Here is a 6,000-nt window from a genome sequence, read left to right on the forward strand (position 1 = left end):
GGTGCTTTGGTATTATAAATGTTTATCTGTTCCTCAAACAAAAGAGAGGTACAGCCTATGTTTAGCCCCAGTGGTGAACCACTGAATTAGGTATTTTATTTCACTATCGAAACGATCCGTGAAAGTTAAAAGAATAGTGATTCAGACCAGGAACTATTTACAAGCTGTCCCTCAATTGAGGCAAAGTTTACAGTTTCATTTTAGCACAAAAGAGAAAAGACTGTGTTCTTAAGAAAAACATGAAAGAAAGGGTGTAATACCCTCACTTAACCATCAGAATTAATCAATGGTTCTGTCCTAAGATCTCCTAAAAATAAACCAAATGGAATTAATTTCAACAAAATATGGATCACAAAATCTCCCTGGAGCATATTGCTGAAAGGCTTTTTAGAATGAGCCTGTAAACCCTTGCATCCAGAAAGCTTGTGAAACTTCTACTTAATTATTTCTCCATTTTAACCTTCTATTATAACCACAACCTTACTTTTAAAATCAGTTTCCTCTGCGCTTCATTCATGGGTCAGTTCAACGAAATAATGTGTCTATCAGTTAAAGCACGTTTGTGTCGCGAACACTCCGTTCTTCAATTTCTAGGCACTTTTTAACCGATCCAAACATGGTCATGTCATGCTATTCCCCGCTGTGATCAAACTCAGCCCTTTCCAAAAAGATTACTGCATTCTGTTTCTGGCCAGAGTAACAGAATTTTTTCCAGGCGTGCACTCCCAGAATTGCAATCTCTCAGAAAAAAGGCCTCGATTTCACACCACAAAGGACAACATATCACAATCATTTTTTAAGGATCAGCCAAATAATTAAACCGCCATGAATAAAGCATATCCCCAATTTAACCTTTGTTCCCAACATTATATTTTCCTATATTCACTTCTTACTGTATCATTCCAATTTTCTTCTTCCTAAATTCACTCTTTACTGTCATATTCCAATTTATCTTTTTCTTAACTTCACTTTTTACTGTCTTCATTTGTAGATTCATATCCCTCCCCTCTTTACAACACTATTAGCAAAAATGTGTTGTAACTAATAGCACCTAAAAATCAACACTGGGGTCAAGCTATTTCACGCACAAAAGCACCGAAAAACTCCCAAACTCCAGCCAAAAAAATAAATTAAAAAAAAATCCCATCCACAAGACACAAAATGCACAATACTCACAAACAATACACGCACATATTCACTCACAACTCACTACACCTTTCCACTCACCTACTCACACACAACTCATACACAGAAAACACGGCTTAATCACACACATCCACACACAGGAGAAACTCCCAAGGTAGCATTATCACGAAAAGTGATAATTAAGATAGCAGTACACAGCCGAAAAGCCACAATACCACACATCGCCTCCAGAACCACAGTGTACTCACACACAAAGTACAAATGACCAGACGCTCCCAGCCTCCACCGCGCGCCGCCTCTGGTCACCCAAATCTCCACACCGCACCACTGCACTCACAACAATGCAACTTTACCACGAAAGTGATATTTGAAGAAAGTAGCCCACACTCACAACAAAGAGTCATCACAAGAAAGCAGGCTTATCACGAAAGTGAAAAGTTTAAGAAAGTAGCACACAGCCGAAAAGCCCTGACGCCACACGCAAGCACATGAAGGACGAAAACCGGCCCGCCGCGTCTGCCAGCCAAACCGGAAAGCCCAAAGCAATGACCAAATAAGGACTTTAGCATCACCACTGCCAATCCAAATCCACGCACCATTTGCAAGAGTCGCAGAACAGTCACCAAGTAAAGCAGCATTACAAACGTAATACCTAAAAACCAAAGGTCTACTCAAGAAAACACCTTCTGACAATCACAAGACATCTAAGTGCTCAGGGAAAAACATTTCTCAAATAAAACACATCAACACAACATTATCAACCAACTCCGCCAAAAACATTAACTTTACACTTTCAATACAAAAAACAAAGTGACAGCCAGCACCTTCTTCAAGGGAAAGGTCCGGGTAATGATGGGACGTTGAAAAACTCCCACTCTTCGAAACCCGAACAATGACTTCAAAGAAAGTAATATTTGCCACTTCAAGCCCCATTTCATCACATTTCCATCATTAATAAAACCACAGGCATTTTACGGGCATTCGACTCACGAAGTTCGACACGCGCTGATGTATCTGGACATCTGTACAAATATCCAGATCTTATAACCGGGACCTGTGGACTAGACCTTTCAAAGTCCGCAAACACAGTAAAAAGGTGCTGAATTATGCCCTCACGCCCGGACCCATACCGCCGGGCGGCCAATATACTCAGTGTGCGCTCCTTGGACACATATCGGGCACACACAATTTGTCAAAACACCGGTCAGAGGTATCGGAAAGGGTTTGGAGCAGAGGCCCGGCTCCTGAATCCTAGAATCACCCACAGTCTCACTATAATATCACGGTACGCTATGCCATATAACACAAAAGATCTATGATCTCCCGTGCGCATAACCCGCGCGCCCTGTTACTATATATATTCACCGCCTTACCAATGTAAAACAATTATCTCAAGCCCAAACTTTTTATCGCCTTATTATAGTTTGTCAGAGACACTACAAAATCTATTTACACTGTAAAAAGGTGGTGACCTATGTCCTCACGCCTGGGTCCAGGCGGCCAATCAACTTAGTGCGTTGTCCATAAACGCATATCGGACACACACAATTTGTCACTAAGCACCAGTCAAATCAGTAAAAAGGTGCCGAATTATGTCCTCACGCCTGGGTCCAGGCGGCCAATCAACTTAGTGCGTCGTCCATAGACGCAATATTGGACACACACAATGTTTCGAAACACCAGTCCATTTAAATGAGTCTGAAACATGAAGGCCTATTACATTGTTATAATAGGTATAAAATAGAACTTAGTAGCTTCCAGGCTTTTAACGGTCCTACAAGCTATTTGTGCCACAAAACACTTACCTTAACCTGGATTCCCCAAAAACCACCCCCGCCAGGAAACCAGCCCATCACTTCCGAAACCAAAAACAACAAACAAGGTCCTTTCGCATATTCTTCCCCCCAAAAAGAAGGAAAAAATAGTAAAACGACTGCCGACAAACGCCATTTCTGAAGTATATTTGTGGTCGAAAGAGTGGCTGTATTAGTCCCCTGGTGAAAGGTTCAAGAAGGGAAGTCCAGTCCAAGGATTTCAGTTAGGTTTCATTTTATTCCACCCAACAGGCAAGCTGCCAGGTTAGGTCAGATTAGCAGAGCGCCGCATTTTCATACAAGCATGTCATTTTATACTCTGTCTACCTTCTGCTCACAAGGGGAGGGGTCAGGTAGCTAGCCCAGCCCCTAATCCCCGTGGGCCTATCACACATCGAATACATGAATACTTGAGGAGTCGTGGCCGAACCCCCTCAAACATCCTGTTAAACACATTAGCATTGTCCTTACAGTGTGCCGACTTGTCTTATTTCCAATTATCAAACTTTACTACTACACAAAGGCTGGTTTAGTCATTCTTGTTCAACATCTCTTAAGCTTTAGGATAAGACCACACACTTTATACTTTCATGTTTGCAAACAGTAGTTAGAAATCCAATGAGTCAACATAAGACAACAGTTACTTCAGACTGAATATTTTCCCTAAATGACATTTCTCTTTGTTAACAGCACAAGTCATAGTTATCAACACTTTAATCATTTCAACTACTCATTTAAAAGGCTTTTAGTATTGTGCACATAGTCTTACTCAACTTGACAGAGTTAAAGCCAAACTTTCTTCTGTAGACTTGCTGTCCTCTGCCTAACCACTACGCATTCCCTGTCTGTAGCCAACACCCAGGAAGGAACAAAGGGATTATAATTAGTTCAAGACAGGGGTAGCATCACCTGGACTCCAGGGGTCTAGCTTCAAACAGTCTGTATACACTAGGACAATAGTATTATAATCAGCCACTTGGTAACAAAAGGTTTTTGGCTCAGCGACTTGTTTTGGTTCTCACTTAAAGCGGGTAGCTTCTGCTCCAGGACAAAGACCAGGATCTTAAAGGGTTGACTTGATCAACACATCAATAGCAAATTCAAATTGGAGGGTATTGTCAGGGTTTTTTCCACTACCTGCCGCTCAGCTACACACAATTCTGTATCTCAGTATGGGATATGATTAATTATATGAAACCCATGTTTGAACGGATACTTCAAAAGAAAACATCATACCTATATCTACATTACAATTAGGCTTATATTGTGGGCGCTGTGTTAGAGTTTATAAACAGATTTTTTATATACATTTAGTTTTGCTGTTGCGTAATCTTGACTGCCTGCGTTTTTGGATTCTTCATGCAACAAAACGAAACATTCTCCATGAATTCAAGGCTTCAAGGGAAGGGGTGAATATTTTTCTCTATTTTTTGTGATAGAAATGGTGAATAGAGATAGGGATAAGGCAGAGACAGGAGGGATATTTAAAAAAATATATTTAAACTTATTTTGATAATCTTCAAAAGAAGAGTCGCATCGTAAAGCGTTGTGAGCTTAAAGGGATATTTATAATTTGTACGTCTACTCAGGCTTTTGTGAGCAGCTCGGGACAGTTTTTAAGTTGCTTACCGGTAATTCAATATTTAGATATTTAATATTCATTTGATCAGACATGACCTTCCTATACAAACCCATTCAAACTCCATTTTAACCATGATGGATTCATCAACACCTGTCCTTGGTTCTGGTGACTCATACTGGCATCCTAATACGTGAGGGGGTCGTGTTTTTTCATTTAAAAAAACAAAATGGTGCATATAAAGGTATTTTGATTAGATAGCATGATTCTTTAAACTTAAAATGTCCCATTTGCCTACATACTAAATTATGTTCAACCATTAATTAAAAGACCTCTTTAAAAATAACTCGTTCGTCTCACTGATGAATATTTTGTGACAGGGACCCACCACATTGGTGTGTAATGCTCTACAACCAACAGCAGAGTGTGCACTAGACACGTGATTTGGCTGCTGTTTTTTGTCTATAGCAGTGGTTCTCAACCTATGGGTCGGCACCCTCAGGGGGGCTCCACACATGATTTTGGGGGGTCCCCAGATGACATGCAGTGAAGTGACAATTACACCTCAAAAAAAGAAAAAGATCATTACTGCATGAAAACTGCATCAACAAACTACACAAAAACTGGTCAAACATTGACCAAATTGTCAAATAATATAAGAAAGACGCAACATTTAGAAAATAGCTGATCTACAAGCTCACAATGCTTCGCGTTCCGAGGCGTTGTGAGCTTGTAGATCAGCTATTTTCAAATGTTTTGTCTGTGGAACCGAGTTAAACTAAATGTAATGCCTCAACTGCTACAATTCCAAGTGCTTGTCATGGTGGGGGGTCCCCATGATTATTCTGGGGGTTAAAGCCTGAAAAGTTTGCGAACCCTTGTATACTTCAAACTTGGGGGTCCTTGAAATGGAAAAGGTTGAGAATCACTGTGGTTGACAGTACAAAAACCTCTGCCCAGACAGCAACATAGAAAATGTTACACAGATTAGTTCCTAACCCAGTAAACAGTGTGGATACTAACATAAAGTATTGTTCCATTTGACCTATGGAATCTATATAAGTAGGTCATTTCACTCAGGCTTCAAGCTTACACATGCTGGACAGCTGTTTCAAATCGTATTTTCACTCTGAAAATTTCACGGATGATATTTCATGGTCTAAAATCATATTTCACTAATACAACTGATTCAGTGAGGACCGTAACATCAGCTGTTGGGTTTGTCTAATCAACATATTGGACATCCTAACCAGTGTTGCCATGTCTGCTTATCATAAGCGACTTTGGGCTTGTTTTTCTGTAAAGTTGCTTGTAAATGTTGGTAGTTGCGGGCTGCGTTTTTTTGGGCTTGTTTCTTGTGTAGTTGCTTATTTGGGCTTGCTTTCAATGTTTTAATTACTTAAACCAGTGGTTCTCAAATATTTTCATGTCATGGACCCCCAAATTAATATGTATTTGTCC

This window comes from Gymnoscopelus braueri (assembly GCF_963280865.1).
Source record: "Gymnoscopelus braueri genome assembly, chromosome: 7".
Lineage (NCBI taxonomy): Eukaryota > Metazoa > Chordata > Actinopteri > Myctophiformes > Myctophidae > Gymnoscopelus > Gymnoscopelus braueri.